We start from the raw sequence: 20,747 nt of genomic DNA, 5'->3' as shown, positions 1-20,747 counted from the left end.
AACATAAGAAGTGCAAGAATTGCTGAAAAATAGAAAAGTAAGTAATGAAAGAACTATGTAATTTGTAAGCAATGAGGGCTGATGTCCTTGTTTGCTGAACTGTATAAATACTGTACAGTTTTGACAGTGGGAGAGCAAGGCACTTGTGGGTTACCACCTAACTCTCTACTTTGCGCAGACTAGAATGAAGGAAAAGAAAAACCTCGACCTGGTGTGTCAATTGGTGCTGTGCACCAGGTAATGAACCTGCCTACGGGATAACAGCCTCACTACAACCTCCCTTCAGGTAGTTGTAGAGAGTGATAAAGTCTCCTCTGAGCCTCCTTTTTTCTCTAGGCGAAACAACCCTGGTTCCCTCAGCTGCGCCTCATAAGACTCCTCATGAATAGTGGCTGAACCTGTATTATTTAATCTAGAGCAAAAGTCATATCGTATTGTATATCTATACACTAGGAATCTTCAAATACATAAACCTGACCTTAAAGGGGAAGGAAAAAACCTATCCTAAATATCTGCTGCCAGAAGGTCAAGAAGTAACAGGTTTAAATGAGAACAAGGGAGATTTAAATTAATAATCTAGGAAAAAAAATGGAATAGTGAGAACGGTTTAGCACAGCAGGATTCTTATCAGTATTGTTGGATCATTGTTACTTGAAGTTCAAAGTTTTGAAAAATATTCCAGCCAGCTATCTAAGGGATGTAGGGAAAGGGTAGGTTAATTGGCCCTGCCTTCTGTGCGGAGGAGTCTGGCTGGGCTGCTGAGCTTCCTTCCAGCTTTGCTTCACTGATGATTCCAGCTCTGCCTTGTCTGCTGCATCTTCCACCGCGTCATCCAGCAAGGGCTGCATGATGCTGCGGGACCCTGGCTGCAGGAATGAGGGTCATCACAACAGGGAGAAATGCAGTTGACTGTGTTGCAACAGAGATGCTCTGTACTTAACACCTCTGTGTTGTGAAGTGCCTTATTGCAGCATATGGGTCAGGCAGCACAGAGCTGGAAAACTTTTCTGATTTTTTTTCTCAAGCTCCTGTTGACATTTGGTTTTATGGGGTAGGCCGTGAACATACCATCCTAGCAGAAGGATGTTGTAGGTGTTTGAATTACCCTGAGTATTTACTGACACAGATCATGCGTGTCTGCATGTTATCCGCTGCCTGAGGCACAGTAAAGCCACTCTGATTAGCACATTTTCTTTCTGTGCAGCAGATCCTGGTTCAAACCTAAAAAACCTGTGAGGGAAAAGGTCATTTGTATTGGATATATCAAGAGAAGTTGCCTATTCAGGAGTGCTAAAAGCTGTTCAACAAGATCAGTTCATATTTTATGTTTTCAGAGGTCTCTGTAGCAATGCAGTGTCTTTTGTTCTTGGTATAGATATAAGTGGGCTTAAAGGATATAGTTAAGAGGTGTGCCCTAGTCTGCTTTGGTAGATAACCACTTTAAATGTACTTTAATCCCTTTTAACAATCAACCTATTTGTTTCTGGAAAGCTTTAAAAAATATTAAAAATGGTGCAATGCATGCATATTTCATTTTTCATGGACCTCATACTTACATTTGTCTTATTTGCCATCTAAAGTTAAACCTATTTTCATGATTTTTTTATGTACTTTCAAACCAACATTGCTGTGACATTTTGGCTCAAGTTACATCAATTCACTATTACTTGAATTCTTGGCATTTTTCTTCTCAACGATAAGGATGATCCTTTTCAAATCAATGTATTTCTGACCAGATTAGAACAGAGGAAGTGCTGGCTCCAATGACACTGTAATGTATCATAGAATAAATATAGTGCTTGAAAAGAGAATTTTTTTTTCTTGGTATTGTAATTATTCTTGTGATTGAAGCAAGATTATTTTTTCTTTATGCTCCATTATGATATAATTTAAAATGTTACATTTATTTAACAAATAGAGCAATAAGATTGTCCTGCTTTGGCAGGACAATATTTTTTGCTGTACCAAAATTTTCTTTTACTTTAAGCAGTAAGTCCCAGCACCAGAAATATTGTGTTCTTGCTCACAATAAGGTAAATATTTAATCATTCATTGTCACTGCTAAGCACAACTTTTCCTCTAGTTCTTTCTTTACAGTGTGACATGACTAACTACTCTTGCCATTATGTTCTCATTTAATAATGTCATCATGAAGCAGTAGCTTGTCATCTTCATAATGAGATCAGTGCCTGGAAAAAACAAAGCAGAGTAATCATGTATCATATCTACCATAACAGACATGTTATATAAGAGGAGACCTTACTGCAGCCTTTCAGTACTTAAAGGGGGCTTATAAGAAAGATGGGGACAAACTTTTCAGCAGGGCCTGTTGCAATAGGACAAGGGGTAACAGTTTTAAATTAAAAGAGGGTAGATTCACTTCCTAGACATGAGGAAGGCAATTTTTGCAGTGAGGGTGATGAAACACTGGAACAGGTTGCCCAGACAGACAGTAGATGCCCCATCCCTGGAAACATTCAAGGTCGGGATGGGTGGGGCTCTGAGCAACCTGATCTAGCTGAAGATGCCACTCCTCACTGCAGGGGGCTTGGACTAGATGACCTTTAAATGTCCCCTCCAGCCAAAACTACTCTACAATTCTATGATTCCATGACATGTTTGGACAACAACAAACTATAATGGATGACCAGCAATCAATACTGAACAAGAGAACTCTAGAAGCAAAGAAAATCAAAGTAACAGACTCATATCACAAGAAAGAGGTTTTGCACCAGGTTGGTAAATGCTAGCCTAGGCGCAGCTCGGTAGAGGATGTTGTCATGGTTTAACCCCAGCCGGTAACTAAGTACCACAGAGGCACTGACTCACACACACACACACACACACCCGTCCCCAGTGGATGGGTAGGAGAATCAGTAAGGAACACGAACCTTGAGGGCTGAGATAAGAACAAGTTAATAACTGAAATAAAATAAAATGAAAACAACAACAGCAGCAGCAACAATAATAATAATAATAATTTCAAAGAAAAAGAGGGAGAATGGGAGAGGAATAAAATCTGAAGGGAAGAGGGGAATAAAACCATGTGATGAACAATCAAATTGGTCATGACCCGCTGACCAATGCCCAGCCAGTCCCTGAGCGGTGATCAGCAGGCCCCAGCCAGCTGTCCCATTTATACACCGCATGATGTTCTACAGTACGGAATATCCCTTTGGCTAGCTTGGGTCCCTTGCCTACCTGGACCTTAGTAAAGCCTTTGATGCTTCTAAAAAAACATTTCCCACCACATTCTCCTGGAGAAACTGGCTGCTCATGGCTTGGACAGGTGTACTCTGTGCTGGGTAAAAAGCTGGCTGGATGGCTGAGGCCAAAGAGCAGTAGTGAATGGAATTAAATCTGTCTGGTGGCCGGTCACAGGTGCTGTTCCCCGGGGCTCAGATCTGGGGCCAGTTCTCTTTAATATCTTTACCAACGATCTGGACGAGGGGACCGAGTGCACCCTCGGTCGGTTTGCAGGTGACACCGAGCTGGGGGCAGTGCTGACCTGCGGGAGGGCAGGGGGCTCTGCAGAGGGGGCTGGGCAGGCCGGGCCGATGGGCCGAGGCCACTTGTAGGAGGTTCAACAGGGCTCAGTGCCGGGTCCTGCCCCTGGGTCACACCAGCCCCGCGCAGCGACGGGCTGGGGCAGGGGGCTGGGAACTGCCTGGGGGGAAGGGCCTGGGGGGGCTGGGTGACAGCCCTGGGCAGGAGCCAGCCGTGTGCCCGGGGGGGCAGAAGGCCAGCAGCGTCCTGGCTGGCATCTGAAACAGTGTGGCCAGCAGGGCCAGGGCAGTGACCGTCCCCTCGCACTGGGCACTGGTGAGGCCGCACCTCGAACACGGGGTTCAGCTTTGGGCCCCTCACTTCAGGAGGGACGTTGAGGGGCTGGAGCGTGTCCTGAGAGGGGCAACGCAGCTGGTGAAGGGTCTGGGGCACAAGTCTGGTGAGGAGCAGCTGGGGGACCTGGGGCTGTTCAGCCTGGAGAGGAGGGGGCTCAGGGGGGACCTTACTGCTCTCTGCAGCTCCCTGACAGGAGGCTGTAGGCAGCTGGGGGTCGGTCTCTTCTCCCAGGTGACAAGAAATTGGACAAGAGAAAATGGCCTCAAGTTGTGCCAGGGGGAGGTTTAAGTTGGATGTTAGGAAAAGTTTCTTCCCTGAAAGGGTGGTCAAGCCCTGGAACAGGCTGCCCAGGGAGGTAGTTGTGTCACCATCCCTGCAGGTGTTTAAAAGATGTGTAGATGTGGTGCTTAGGAACATGGTCTAGTGGCGACTTGGCAGTCCTGGGTTAGCAGTTGGACTGGATGATCTTAAAGGTCTTTTCCAACCTAAACAATTCTGTGATTCCTGTCTGTATCCCCTCTCAATTTCAATTACCAAGCAACAACGAAAAACATCTGTTATGAACATTATTCTCACACCAAATCCAAAACACAGCACTGCACCAGCTACTAAAAATAAAATTAACTCCATCACAACTGAAACCAAGACAGATGTAATTATCGTAGCCGAGCTGAAATGAATGGAGTTTATCTAGATTGACAATTTAGCTCATAACACAGACAATGACCAGTAAGGAAAAATAAATATGAACTAGAAAAGGTGGTCTTAACTATTGGAAAGTGCCTTCTGTGGAATCCCTCTTAATACAGTGGCAGAAATGTAGGGCTACTTGCTCTTCTCATTCCACAGAACTTCAGCAAAGGGGTGAATGAGGCTGATTAAAGGAACTTAGCAAGGAAAGCAAAGATTAACTACAAACATTAGATGAACTGGAAGCTCAAGAAAAAGGAATTAGTATCATTATCAATCCTTTATATGAATTTCGCAGAAATTCCTACACCTTTGTACCCTGGCAGCATTGGACCATACATGCAGGTGACATATTATATACACATCCTGTCATTTCTGATTCATGGCATGATATGCCATTTTCTCAGTGCGTGGCTGCTAGCATTTAGTAGCAACTGTTTTCAAAAATTACTTTAACGACTCCCTATTTCTTTGAGAGTTTTAATACTGTCAGGATTTTCTGAGGGGGGCAATGCTGTTTTACATTTTGTATAGTCCAGGCTAGCGTATGAGGGGTGAGATACTTATCTTAAATGTTAATTCCAAAAAATTCTATGCTTAATTAATCACTAGGCCCTCTTCATGCTGATTACATGGACTCTTCTCGGCTTGAATCTTCTCAAAAAAATAAGTACTTCTCAAAAAGTAAAGCATTCTTTTCTGAATATGCCAGTGTTGCTTGTATTAGTTCTTTATAAAAAGTGCTTGTTAAATTCAATCAAAAAACAACTCATACTCCATTATACCTTAATATTTCTCAATCTCAGGAATAGGAGAATAGCAATGCAAACCTCTACATCTGTTTTAGCTTAGGTGATAGAGCTTCCTGGACAGAAGGAAAAAGAACTCAAAATTTTGTGATGTAACTGCAGCCACACAGGAAGATGTTGCTCAAATTTCCATGCAATGCATCAGCTGCCCTGCATGTTTTATATATATATTTATGTTTCAGCTGCCCTGCATGGAGAAGAACTGGAAATGGAGAACATAATTGTATTTCAGACTTACCAGGAAATAGTCAAAATATCCAGTTCTTCTACAAAGATGATCTCATGGAGTTAAATGTTTTAAACCAACTGGGGAGTTAAATGTTTTAAACCAACTGGGGATTAAGCTAACAAGCTAGATGATGAAGGGTCCAGCTCTTGAGTTCATTCTCTCTTTTTGTTTTGATTTTTTATCAGGAGGAATGCATTCAGAGAGACCAAGTTTCATCAATCTAAACGTTTTATCTCCTTGCGGTGTCCCTATTCAAACCTCTTCTGTGCTCCTCATGACGCTGAGGACATGAGGAAAAAGATCTATGCAGCAGCTGCATTAGCTATACAGGTGCACAAACTTTATTCCCTACATCCTTCAAGTAGTATATTCTCCTAGTGTTGATACCAGTTCTGGTTTATTGTGAGCTGAAGAAATCCCTTACTGACTGAAAAATCTGTGTGATGAATGTACAACAGCACCAACACATTCTATACACTCAGCTACTCAGTGGGATCACTGGGTGGCTGAGATGAAACATAAGAAAACTCCTAGCTCCCTGGTTTGACAGAGGGAAAATTGTTTTTCCCTTTCTAGTAGGTAATGGCAGTTGGCATCATAACAGTGACATGGGGGAGGAATAGAGCTCACAATCCCACCACTGTAAAATTGTATATAGCTTCTGAAAAGGATCAATAAGCCTCCACATGTGCTGTATGGCAAAACAAGGAGCCTTTGCTGAACCCTTCTGTATGCTGTAAGCAGCCAGGTAATCATTCTTTGCAGGTCTAGGAGAGAAAAAATATTGTTACGGCAACAGTTTGGGTTTTTTCCTTATCTAAAGAATGCCTCCAAGACTCTAAAGTTCCAGGCTGCTGGGAATTTTACAAGCTTTTCTGACATATAAAATGTTATTGTCCACAGGTATTTGAAGTGTTGTGCATGCCTTGATTACGTGTGAATTAATTACCTGTATCATTAAATAAAAATTACAATGTCGTTAATAACAGCAGCAGTAACACTACTAATAAGTGACAATTTTGGTTTCCTGTCCAGGAAAGCAACAGCATTAGAAGGATGTCTGTTTGCACAAAATGTGGTGAAAGAAATGAACATGAAAGCAAAGCTTAGCAAAGAATTAAACCATAAAGGAAGGCTGGGTGAGATGCCTGGCCAGCTGGACAACATTTGCATTCCAAGCAGTGTTCCCATGATTTACTCTGAACACATGGTGAGGTCATGACTATCAAATAACTCTAGTCCAGCTTCACATATCTTTGTGCCTGAAAAGAAAACTGAAGGACAAAAAGATTAGAAAATGGTCATTTAAAGAAGTGTTTTAATATATCACAGAAGCACATAACATCTTCCATCCAACAGGATTTTCAAAATCTTTCTGTTGAGAAATCATTTTCTCCTTCATTGACTTTGCAAAGATATTTGATATGGTGGGATGAAACTGAAGATGAAGTTCCCATAACATCTATTTGAATTTTCATGTAAGCTTTATTGCAATAAAAATATTTGTCAAAGCTGAAGGCACAATACCAGAGTGCTTTGTCATTATAAAAGACATAAAACAAGGGCATATATTATGGTGCTTGCTTTTTATCTATTTTTTATCTATTTTTCTGGCATTTTTTGAACAGATAGGAAAAAAACTACAGCAGGTTAAAAAAGAAATGATAGGAAATTTCAACACTTCTGAACTTGTACTTAGCAATTAATATGCAGATTGCACACTCGACTCGAGAGTGGATTCATCTCCACAGCTGCTCATTTTCAACCTTCTAAACTGAATCCTAAATCTCCAATTTCATTCACTCTTCTGTGCCCTTTCTCCATGTTCTACTAAGTGTGCTCTCTTCTCCCACATGTGCCTAAATAATTGGCTTCTTCAGCTTCCTTCATATCTGACTACATGTTCAAAACATGCTGACTTCCTCCTTTTAATTGCTTTAGTACTGGCACTCACAGCAAAATATAGTTGATGTCTACACAATTTCCTGCAGAGTTCTGATTATTAGTTGATTGCTTTTTTGGGGTTTTTTTTGTTTGTTAGGTTGGTTGGTTGGGTTTTTTGTTGGGTTTTGTTTGTTTTTTTGTTATACATGGCCTCACATTCCTCAGGCTGTAAGATAGCCAAAATCATGTATTCTGCAAAGCTCAGACTTCTGAAAAACCTGCTTCCTGCCTTAAGTTACCTCTAAAATCTGTCAGGATTTTGCTTATTCTTTTTATTTTCTCTGTTAATGGGCAAAGTTCTGATCACTGTTGATACTGAAAGACAAGTAGGGTTCAGACAGTCAGTAGGAAATAACTCGGGTGAGGGCAATTGAAAATGTATTGAGAAAGAAGATCCAAGAAACAAGAAAAGACCCCATATTACTTGTTGAAGTAAATGAAGACAAAAAAGCGAGAAGCCTAGCAGATGGACCTAGGCTGAATCACAAATCCAGAAGTTGAGCTCAGAGTTTTTCAACCCGTGAAAGAGTTTTGTCTCCTTAGTAATCATAAACCCAAGATTTACAGTTTGTAACAAATCTAAAATGTGATACTTCTACTACTACCATGCACTATGTAATGGTTTATTATCAGTGCCATCTAAAAGGGGAAAATGCTATTCTCCTAATTACTGAAATGCTATATCATAGTGGTATGGCCTGTCTGGGGACAGCACAAACACGTAATAACTAGGAAGCACTGAAATATCACAGCTAAAGAAATTGTGCTGCAGTCTTAAAAAGTAACAAATAAAGCTGTGTTTTATATAGATACAAGAAGTGTGAGATCTTGAATTTTGAAGCAAGCTAGATGTGGAAAAAAAATCATAGTAAAATGTTTATGATTTTCACAGTTCCATTTGTTATTCCTAGTATCTGCAGGCTTGCTGCCTGAGAGGTAATACAATTAAAGTAGACAATTAAGTCCCATTCAATTGCTCTGGTCATTACAGATTTGAAGTATCCCTCTACCTATTAACATTTAGGTTTCATTAATCCAAATTTTTGTAATGGATGAAGCGAGGCTTTAATATTATTATTATTATTATTATTATTGCAAATGACCACATTCCGTGTCTTTTCCAAATGCATATAAAATATTATAGACAGATTGGAAGTTGGGCACACTGGCAAAGGCTGACATCGATACTGATGTTCAACTGATCTTCAGGCTACTTTACTCATAATCACACACCTTATTCTTAATCACATATTTATGCTGAGGTCTAATTCCTGTGTCTAATGCATGGGTGTTGAGAAACACTGTGTATCACATTCAGGCAATACTAATTTGGATTGGTCCATTTTAGATTCTTGGAGACAAAAAAAGGGGGGCTGGGGGGGGGGGGGGTGGGGGGCACTGGGGGGCAGGGAATCTTGTGTACGTAGAATCCCAGTCCCTTGCACTTTTCAAAGAGGTTGTTCTAGCAGCCTGTGTCCCCAGAATGAAAGCCTGACCCTTGCCCACCAGCCTGCCTGGCCTTGCCAGAATTCCTTCCCGACCCCAAGGCTGTTGCTGAGCATGTACTGGGCTCGTGTACTCTATTATTTATGGTGAAATAAGTCAAAGGGGAGCACGTCAGCTTTCCTGGCTGCTTACCAATGGCCAAGCTCCCAGGCTAATATAAACTAAATATAGACCCTTCCTGGCATCCACATCACAGTAGTTGCAATATAAAAACCTACCCTAAAGCTGCAAACCATCCCAGTGAGTCACCTGGAGGATGTTTCCATTCTCATTCCTGCAGCTGAATCTAACCAGACTTCCAGATGAAAACCCAGGGTCAGCATTCTCTCCGTAATCACAGTTTACTAACACCTTTTTTTTACGCTCTTCTGATTTAAGTGCATCTTCCATTTGCTAATTATACTTAATGAAGTGCTTCTGAAACTCCTGTGGTGGAACATGATAACATTAGGATTAGTTTGCTACAACAATTACAGCATCTTAAATTTTTCTATCTTATTTTTTCAGCTTTAACAGATAATAAAATACCAAAAGTCCTTCCTAAATTAAACACCAGAATATTAAGCTTTCCTAACATTCTGCAATACACAAGTGTGTGTTGCATTGAAAAATAGCTGCATTAATTCTAAATATTTATATTGAATTTTCTATATTGAATTATTAAAATTACATATTAATTATTTATGTGCAGCATTGATGTACTCCCTAATAAGAAAATATATGAAATAGAGCTGTCAAGTATGAAAGAAGGACAAAAAAGTTAATAATTGCAAGAAAGGGCTCCCTACTCATTCTAGGCTGAAAAGTTTGTTGTTACCTTATCCATCACAGGTTGCCATAGAGTATTTTTCACTGAGATACATAGTTAGAAAGACATGCAGATGGCTACTGCCTTTTCACATTCACAGTATTAGGGATCAAAGAAATGCATGCACTCTAGATTCAAAGGAACTAATGGATAATTTCTATTCTGATAGTCAAGTGACAGAATATCTGACAGTGGAAATGACACACAGAATGAGCAGTGAAAGCAAACACCTTAACAAAAAGGGTTCATGTAGTGAATATTTGGGAAGATGTGATTAATATAAATTGATTTTTCTCTCTGTTAGTACTGTAGTTAATAGAACAGACAGCTCAAGGGGGAAAAAAAAATCTTCCAAAGCCAGATCAATCTACAATGCACTCTGAATCTCACTAACTGCTACGGACCATACTATAGCTGTCCTTAATGGGAGACAGCTACAGAATCAGGACGAGGTCCAATGAAGCATGCAGTGATGATTCTCTGAAGACAGTAACAGATAAAATGACGCTAACTTTCTCCCAAACATGTGAATGAAAAATTGTTTCTTGATACACCAGGCAGGGCAGCCGACTTGAAATCACAAAAAAATAACCTGTTATGATTACAGGACTGGGAGAAGGAAGAGAATAGGGTAAGAGGCTGTGATCTGCTGACACAGATCCCACCTCTGCCCTATTCCCAGGGCTGTCAGGTGGGATGCTGCCATTGATTTAGAGTTTGTGGAATAATTTAGATGTAAAAGCTCCTGAAGAAAATTAGGGGAGGAATGCAGAATCACCATTCTGCAGAGAAAGGCCCATTTGGCTGGTTGATATCCCAGTTTCCTACAGAACACAGCCATAACGCTCTGAATACATGGTTGTCGCCTGCTGTCTGGACTGCCTGAAGGCTTTTGGTAACTCCTGGCAACTTCACCTGATGATAAAAAAAATGAAAATCCTCACAGACACTAAGTTTTATGAAAATAGAGTGGACAGACTGTATGCAAAGTATATAAATTATGTGAAGTGCAATGTGAGATCACCCCTACTTGAGATACCCCAAACACTACATTTTATAAACACACCAACCACAAAATGAACTGCAAAATGAACTGCAATACGAACTTGAACTTAACGTAAGTTTACATACCAAGATTTAAATGTGCTGTAAATGAGGCCTCGTTAGGAATACCTTCACAGAATAACATTTTCTACGATAGAAAATTCCAAAACTATTGTGGAAATATACTTGAGAAAATCCTCAATGCTTTTTTTTTTTTTTTTCTTCCTTTTCTGTTAAGTTTCCCAGTGACACTTTTGAAAGTCAGCTTTAAGGGAAAGAGATAGAATTTCCTCAGCAGCTACATATACCAATTACCAAGTGGCCTACAGTAGTCAAGGAGGAGCTTGATAATTTCTGAACTGTAAGAATTCTATAATACAGTCACATACAAGAAATGAGAAATAAATCTGTAATTTAACAATGGAGGAGTGTATGATGATCTCAATTTTCACAGAACCCCCTAAAGTGATGAGAAAATTTACCAACAGTTCAAAACTGATACCTAATCAGAGAAGAGAATCTTAATTCCACAGAAACATTTCTATTTCAACATGTGGTGATTTGTTTTTTTAAGATTAGAGCAAGCTAAAATAGTAGGAGAAAGCAGAATGATATACTCTGAAATCTTTTATTTAAAAAATCAGTAATGAGCTCTGTCTCCTTTGAACCATAATACTCCTAAAGTTTGAACTGATGGAAATAATAATAATCCCTTTATATAATTTTATATATATAATTATATACATATATATAAGTTTATTTATGAAACTAACATTTTAATTTTCAGTATTGTAAATGGCATTAGATTTCTTTTAGAATGACTTAATTGAAAGTACATTTCAAACTTTACTTATGGATTATATTTTTCTGTTTGTCCATAAGTTTTGTACGTAACAGATCTACCTTTCATCTAAGTATTTAATAAAAACCCACCCACAACCTACTATGTAGATAAATTAATCTCTACAGCTATTGAAGGCACTGGAATTATAAATTCTACTTTATATTCTGCATTGGTAATATTGCAATTTATCAACAGTAATAATTATATATCCAAGTAAGACAAATTGACTGAAGTAATAGGAGAAAAAAATTTGCCCCATTATGCCTATAAAGCATTTGAAAGCTGATCAACTCCACTGAAGTCTCCAAAATAGCAATTATTTCAAGGAATTGGACATATTAAGAGCAGCCAATGTAGTCAGCAGTTACATACCCTCGTGGTTCAGAGGTCAGCCCTAAAGAGAATTCTACATTTGTTACATAATGGTGTGTGATAGATGTATATGGTAAAGAACTATTTGTTACTCCCTGAAGATTATTAAGATATCAATTATTTAAGATATGTTAATTTTCTCTTTCATTTGGAATAGTATTTATGCTCCGCTGCAGTTTTTAATAAAAGATTGTAACACTTTTGCAGTTTAGTTTCTGATTTAAACACGTTTCCCATGCACTGTGTGACTGATTAGCTGTTCCATCTATTATTTGGGTTTGCTATACCTTTATGTAATTCCGAGGTAGGTCCTTCACCCACCTGATCTATTGTGAACTAATTTGGTAAAATCAAAATTGATAAGAGTTGGTCTAAATTGTGCTCTCTATTACATGAGCAGAATATGGTGGAATGGGGAAAACATATTCTTTGCATTCAATACATCTTTTAACAGAATTGCCAGTCCACGAACATCAATTGTAGAATGTGCCTGTAATATCGAGCTGGTCCGGATTTTCCAAAACGCTTTGCAAAGCAACATTGTGACTTCTGTACAGCTTTCACAGGGAAGAGTTATTGGATTTCACCCTGGAACTCTTTATCACACACAGGAAAAAAAGAGCCTTACCCTACAATACTTTTGTGGTGCAAAGCCTCGTCTCCACAGCAGGGAAGGGGAAGTCAGGAACCTGAAACCTGACAGACCCGAGGCGGCTATGGTGATCCATGAGCGGCAGTCCTCCTTCCTGCTGCTCCACTGTGGGTGGGTGTCAGACACTCTTACTGGGCTTCCAGGCTGTTTTGTTTTATTTTGCCTGTGAAGCACCTTCAAAGACGTTGGTTTCATCCAGACAGATCAGAGGAAATTAAGGGAATTGTTTTTTCATCCCTTTCCCTCACCCTCTGTCCTACACAAAACTAAAAATTTTGGAGGGCAGAACTATAGCTTGGGTAGGTATTATTAAATACCTCATAAGTAGCAGTGGGTAACATCTTTAAAGAAGAAATTTAACCCATTAACATAATTCTCAAAATGCCTTGTGCTGTTATAGCTATAGAATGTTATAGCACTACTGACTAGCTGGACGTTTCACTCAAGATTCCTATTTCTTTGGGCTACACAAACACAGTCGAAGGTGCATCTTCTGTCAAAAAAACCTGTTGTGTGTCATGCACATAAAATTACCGGAACAGAATATCCTGGCAAGTCAAACTCAGAACATTTGTGCAGTCTCAGATTTGTGCAGTAATGGACAAGGTATCTCTTAAAATAATGGGAAATGTTTAAATTTGGTACATCATTACTGAACATTTTAGGGAGGCAGCTAGACTCCTATATTTTAGAATGGGAAAGGTCAGTTCCCTGGGGAATTAAGACCTCACTGTCTGTTTCATCATTTCAGCTACAATAACTTTGCTTTCAAATTGAGAGGAATTCTCTAACTTCAGGCTACAAATGTATCATGGACTGCTAGAAAGAGCAGATAAGGCAGATAATATTGGGCAGCTGCTGAGGTCAGTGGATTCTGGATTGTTTGGATTATTTTTTTTATGGTCCCAGTTCTTATCCTCCTGCAGACTTATCATTTCATTTTGTATTCCCTAATTTTCCTCTTATCAGTTCTTAAGTAGATGTCAAATGTAATCATGTATAAATCACTCAAAATTCCAAGATTTCCATAAAAGTTCTAGGGACTAAGACCCTGGAAACAGGCTTTTCCAACAGGAAGGAGAGCTGCTAGAGCAAACCAGCTGTCTGCGTGGCCCATGAAATGAGCTGGAGTTCATGAGGACAGAAAGTTGAAATATGCAGTAGAAGTCATGCTTGTTATCTCTTGACAGCAAACTGAGAATGGAAATTTTCCCCTTTTTCTTTTGTGTGTCCCTCTAGCCTGTTAGCTATACAAAAAGCAACGTTAGTAATGTAGGTAAACAAACCATGCAAGTCAATGGATTTTCTTTTTTTTTTCTTTAAAGACAAAAAGTATATTAAGAAGCTAAAATAGGTGAGAATATAGGATAGATTTTCTAAAAACATAGATATGATTTAGGAGTCAAAATCCCATTGAGGAGAAAATTAGGTAAGTCAATCAGTTTTAATATGTTGTTCCAGAAGACATAGGACTGAGAGGTCAAATAAAGAACTAGGTGGTCTCAGGCATCCATAACCAATACTCATGTTTGTGATTTTAAATTCTTTCCCTCTCAGAGCCTATCTTATTTCTTTTTTTAATTTTTATCACCTCTGGAAAATATATTCAGTACTCATGGGAAAGGCACATGAAAATAAAGAAAACATCTTTCTCTCTGATGCACTGAAAAGACTTTCACACAATGTTCTGATTCTCTCCCATTCCCCATCAACAAACAGTAATTGATCATCTAACTATTTATTCCTGAGAATTTTAATTTCTTGTTCTGTTTCTCTGTGATATGCTCAGTAAATGAATGCTTAAAATAATCACCATGGAGTTTTTACTATGGAGAAATAGGCCATTAAGTTTCAAATCAATGTGGATGATTGCAATGTGAAACTAACAATTTTCTTGAAATTAATACTGGAAGTGAAAAGCTGTGGCAAAGAAGTAAAATCAAGCTTCATTATTAGACACACTCCCACCATTTCCACAGAACTTAGATGATTAACTTATATAAGAAACTTACCACATTTCTGACTTTTCTCTCAATGCTTCTTTCCTAAACCCCACTAGACTCAGTGAAAAGATTTTTGATAACTCCTACAAAATCTGAATTGAGCCTTTGCTTATCTATGTGTATATTAAGGTATATTTTCACGGCATCACTTCACACGGATTTATAATACCCAAAAGTCCGAGAAACCACTTGGAACGAGGATGGTCTCTGATGAGGAATCAGTGTGGTATGATCCCTGAGGAAGAATACCTATGTCATTCCACACCAGTAGCCACCAGCATAAGCAACACCCATAGAACTGCTGAAATCTCTTTTAATTTACGTAGCTAGAGCCTATGTCAAACTAGGGCAAGAAGAAATAGGGGTACAATCACCACAGAGGTTATATTGCTTATCAAAAAGGAACATATGCAGGCTCTGTAGGGCAACTTAATAAAATAGAGAGTTAAAAACTGTCTTTATCATGAAGAGCTTGCAATGTAAGCAGACAAGACAGTGAATGGGCTGATAAATACAGGTGCAAAGCAGTCAAATGGCTTTGTCAAGGTTAGTGACAGAGCTGGAACTAGAAATCAAAGTATCTTAAACCCAACCAAAGGATTTCAGATCCATTGAAGGATGTGTGTTGCATGTGACTTTAATGAAATTTTAAATATTATCATAAAGGAGATACCTGTTCATGAGAAATATCTCATGTTGTAGCCTGGCTGCAATGAAATGCAGCTTTTTGATGGAAAGCCTATTTGCTGCCTTTTCCAAAAGAAATTCAGAAAGAAGCAGAAATCAAAAGGAATTTTGATGAACAACTGAATTCTTGTCTGCTGTTCCAGCATGTTTTGCTGGTGTAGAACAAAGAAAAATAATAATAGAACACCCTGCAGAAAATAAAATATATATAGATTAGCTAATTTGGATTTATTGGACCTTATTCGTTTATAGCGACATAAAAAGCCTGGCTTAATAGAGGAGAACGTAAGTAACAAAGATTCATAGAGAGTGATATAGTACTTTGATACAACTTTTCTTTAATTATGTGTCTGGACGTGTACTTGCTTTCTCTGACACAGCTCTGCTTGTTTTTTTCTTAGCCTTTACTGTCCCAAAGGCCAGATTTAATCAAACTATATCACATATCTGCAATACCTAAAACAAATGGTTCAATTCTCAGAATTACACTTTCCAAACCTTATTATTTCTTATTGATTATTTCTTTAAAAATTATTTTTAGGGGGTTTTATGTGGTTGGGTTTTTGCAGCTGCAACATAGAGCTCAGGAAACTAAGCACTAACACATCCTAAAAGCCCTAACCATCAAGGAATCACAGCTTCCTGCAGCAGAAGGCTATGAGACAAAAAGATCTGAGCTGTTACAAAGTGTTGTAATTGAGAAGCGCAATAAGGCAGAGGGAAAGAAAGGCACGTCCCTGAGCTCTCTGTTGGTTCAGCGACTGCAGCACAGGAGGCAGCTGATGCTGGTGCCAGCAGTTTCTTACATGCATGGTGTGAGTGTGAGCATGTGTACGTGCACAGGTATGAGAATATGTCAGAATGGCTGCCAAAAATCAGTGCAGGAAGGCACACCTGAATGATATAAGAATGACTTTTTCTATAATTACTAGTGCAATGAACAAAGAAGAGAAAATTATTTGTCTGAACTTAGCTGTGACAGACTCTGACACAGTTCCAAAACCACGTGTCAATATTACCTCCTTTCAAGTCTCTTTGGTTCTATTAACTCATAGGATGAGGGGGTTTAATATACTTTGGACAATAAGCCAATTTGCTGATCTAAATTTAACAATAAAAATAGAAGAGGAGAAAACAGCTATATTTCTGGTATTAGCAGCTGCACCGGTCTCTGGGGATCATCAGAAGTGTCTCAGCTATTAAAAAAAAAAAAATACATGAAAGGTGCACAATGAGCAAAATGCAGTCTTAAGTAACTCCAAATGAGGCATCAGCTGTTACGTACAAAGCATAAGTGACAACTGTTGAGGCATAAACAAACACATAGTTCTGAGGGCAAATGTCTCTTTCAGCTCACTCAGTGATAATGAAGCTTCCCCTTGCTTGAACAATTAGCTTTTGATTTAAAGAGGGAACTTAACATTCATATAGCTTATAGATTCAGCAAGGATGTCTTGAAAAGAGACAGGTGCAGAAAGGTGTAGCTTCATTTTACTTAACTTCAGACTTCTGCAATACTTAAATCTGAACTAGCCAGCCTCACCTCTCCAGTCAATGGAGAGAAACAGGCACTTTGAACATCTGTCTTGGACAACTATTTTAGGAAGGGATGAATCATGCCCTAGAAATATTTATTTTTCTTGAGCCTCCTCAACTGTAAATCTCTTGAGATAAGGATCTTTTAAGCAAGATTTTTGACTCCTGATGGCATACGACATTGACACGTGACTCCTAGTTTCAGTCCCAAGAAGGAATAGCCTGTGAAAAAGTATAAAGAGGAAAAACCCAATCATTTAGAGTAATTGTGAGCAACACCAGAAGCCTGGAAATGGGTGAGCAATGCAAGTGGCACAAAGGTAGAAAGGCAGTCTTGTGCACCGTTGACTTTTCTGACCTTGGTCCAGAACCTATGTGCTAAGGACTGATGGAATAAATCAGCATGGCTAAGTAAAGTATCGTTGTCATAGGATGAAATATCCTCTCACAAATCTTCATAACCTGCAAACTTTAAACTATATATCTCTGAACTAAATTATTAGCTACCACTGTCAGTGCATCCCAGCTAATGTAATGGAGATAAGGAACAGCTTTACCAACATTGAAGAATGAGTCTACATTAGAAATGAGAAATAGCATGTGAGTCTTAGCAGGTTTGATTTCAGACCACTATGATTACTGCAGTAATTTTCCACTTAATTCATCTAATACACTGCAATCCTTAAATTCAAATTGTTCATGCTTTCAGAAAAATACTTTCCTCAGATACATTGACCTATTGCATTAAAGTAATAGGCAAATTGTTTAAGTACATGCAATGAAAGGAATTTGAACCATTTTCTTTCTGATTCTTTCAAAAGGACCACATATACCACCTAATAGGCTGCTCCAGCCTCCAGTGAAGTTCAGAGAAAGACTCCCCTTCATTTTAATGAGGGCTGACTCAGCCCTGTGGTTCCACTAATTTAAACCAACTATAAATGAGTCCCCTGGTTTTTAAAATAAACTGCACAATATTACAAGGAATAAGCATGTGTTCAGTAATACCTTATTTTTCTTTTATTACTGACTTGACATCTTTTCTTATTCCCACCAAATAGCTGGAAGAGATGAAGAATAAAATGTATTCCCCAAAGAAAATATAAAATCCTATCTGCAGAGTCTTGAACCTACTTCCAAGCTTAGGTGATGGCTTCTTGCCAACCTAAACTCTCCTTCAGAGCTGATAGTTGCAGTGTTCCACACTGGGTTATGGTCAGCTACTGCTCCTAGCTTAGACAGCTGGAGCAATGATAAAAGGTACGAACAGCCATCAGTCGTCATACCTCATCCATACCTAGAGGTGAGAGTGAAGTGGTCATATTGCTGCCATGTGTGCAATGAAATTGTTCAGAGACAGAGCAGAAATAAAACCATGGCTGGTATCAGTTGCTGAAATAAAGAGTGATGCAGAAAACCACGTCTTAGCTAAATCCTTAGCTGATGTGACCTGGCCTACCTCCACTGAAGTCAACTGATGTCACGTTAGTGGGTACCAGCTGCAGAACTGTCCTGTTGTCACTGCACACTGCGTGGCCTCAGGTTCAGCGTGCCCACTGTTTGACTCATGCAACCACAAATGGCTCCACTTTGTCCTCTGGGCTCCAACTAACATCACCGCAGGAATGCAACATGATGCTTGCTGGCTTCACTGCAGATGTGCTTCTATTGTGTACTCACTCTCTTAGTAACTAGAAGGTATTCTGTGCTATATACATCCATTCAGATCTAAGCTTATGTAGGCATACTTCTGGGAAGCAATATTTATCATGCATATTCATCAGCATTGAAGATGTGAAGACAGGTACACTGTGCAGAGTTTGAAACAGCTATTTCAGCTCCTTTTAGCCCTTCAGCAGGTTATTCAGCAAAGAACAGGGAAGCAGTGTCAAACAAGCACTCTGGAGCTGGTTAACAGCACAATTGCCACCTTGCCTCTGGTTTACTGCCGACACTGTACAGCTTTTTGGAAGGCTTTGCTCCCTCGCATCCCTGGGAAGGACACAGGCAGCAGAGGTCCGGGCAGCAGTGCATGGTTGCAACCTCACATTTATTAAATAGATTGGAAAACCTGCAGAGCTTGGAAGAGTGAGACCAATACGTAAGTCAACTTTTCATTTCATCTCTTTGCTATTTCTTTAGGTTGTCTTGGATCAGTTGCTGAGCCCTGTTCACTCCTGAGAATTCTCACTTCTTTCCTCACCTTCTGTGTTGCACCAGATGACATAATGTACGATATCAAAAAAAAAAAAAAGCAGAGAGATTCAGAAACTGTTGCTAGTAGTTTCTTTTAAGACTTTTTTTTTTTAGTGGTTTATGTTTCAAGACAGGATTTCAGAGTTTCAGGATTTCAGTTCAACTGTCTTTGCTGTTGTTGCAACCATTATTTTGGCAGACAGCTCTCCAATACCAGTGCATCTAGTCTGAGGCTGACTCAAAGGATGCAGAAGCATTTATTTGTGTCCTACTCTTCCAGCATCTGGTGAAGCGAAGGGAAAGCCTGACGGTATTGTCAAAGGCCTTGAGTTTGAGCTTGCTGAGGCAGGGAGAGAGCCATTAGGTATGTCTTACCTGACAGTCATTCAGCATACTTTTCAAAGATAATATTTTTACTGCTTATTAATAAATGCTATTGTTGGAGATACAAATATTATGGAAACTATGAAAACTGGTGAAAAACACCACATCTTATGGCTTGAGCAATTGATTTACCAAAACTTTCAGATCCACACTTAGTAAATATATTGCAGATAATGAGTATTTCCTATTATTAACGTCCCCATGTTTTCTTAATAATGCGGTTTTATTTTAATAGTCTGTTCCCATAAGACTGCTCATGTGATTGTGATTTATTATAGCCATTAAAGCATTCATTTATATCTGAAGAGTGCAGAAATCAAAACAACGCATGCAAATACAAGTTAAAAGTAGAGGAGCAGGAGAGACATAGAAGAGAGGTACTGATCTTGTGTTAACAGGAACTGAGCAGCATGAGTAGGACAGTTACACATCACTAAGTACGTCATCACCAGACCGAGCTCTATAGCACAAATCCACATATTTATAAACTTCTTTGATCACCTCTGCCCAGTCCCTTTCCTCCAGGTGAGCTGCATATGCAGGGAGTGGGCACAGAGCTCATATTGCAGAGAATAGTTCTAAGCACTTAGCCCAGCTTGCAATCTGCCTCTGAATTAGTCTTGAACCTTGGGTATTTTTAGTATTCTTTGCAAAACCTTGCAGAATTAAGGTCATGGCACTTACATGTATATATGCGCATATACTAGAAGCAGGTTGGAAATTTCTACATCGCAACACAGACCTTTGGGTACAGCTGGCACTCTGCACTTGCTCTTCGATGCAGTCCCCACTTCTATTTATGCCTATAGGTTTATGTTATAGACTGTCAGTCTTTAGCCCCCAAAGAAGTTATGTCTGAAATGAATTTATGTGCTTAAACTGAAGCATGAGGTATGAATGCTAGGTGTAATTACAATATTTAACGTTAAAACAGGTGAAGCAGCAGCTGAGGAGGTTGTGGAAGCTCCATTGCTGCCAGTTCCTGAGGACAGACTGAATTAATGTGACATAGATGATCCTGCTTAGGTCCAAAGACCCAACTGGCAAGTTGGCCTGTTTCTCTCCACCATCTGTAAAGGAAACCTAGGTGAGTAGGTGTCTGTGAACACTGATATTGCAGATGCCTACATGAAAGGGGATATATCTCTTTAAGGATGACCAATTTAACAGCTTTGTCTAAGTAGAAATACTTTTGCATGT

The sequence above is a fragment of the Falco biarmicus genome, chromosome 5 (genome assembly GCF_023638135.1).
Source record: "Falco biarmicus isolate bFalBia1 chromosome 5, bFalBia1.pri, whole genome shotgun sequence".
In the NCBI taxonomy this organism is placed as follows: domain Eukaryota; kingdom Metazoa; phylum Chordata; class Aves; order Falconiformes; family Falconidae; genus Falco; species Falco biarmicus.
Note: the sequence above shows the minus strand (reverse complement) of the source record.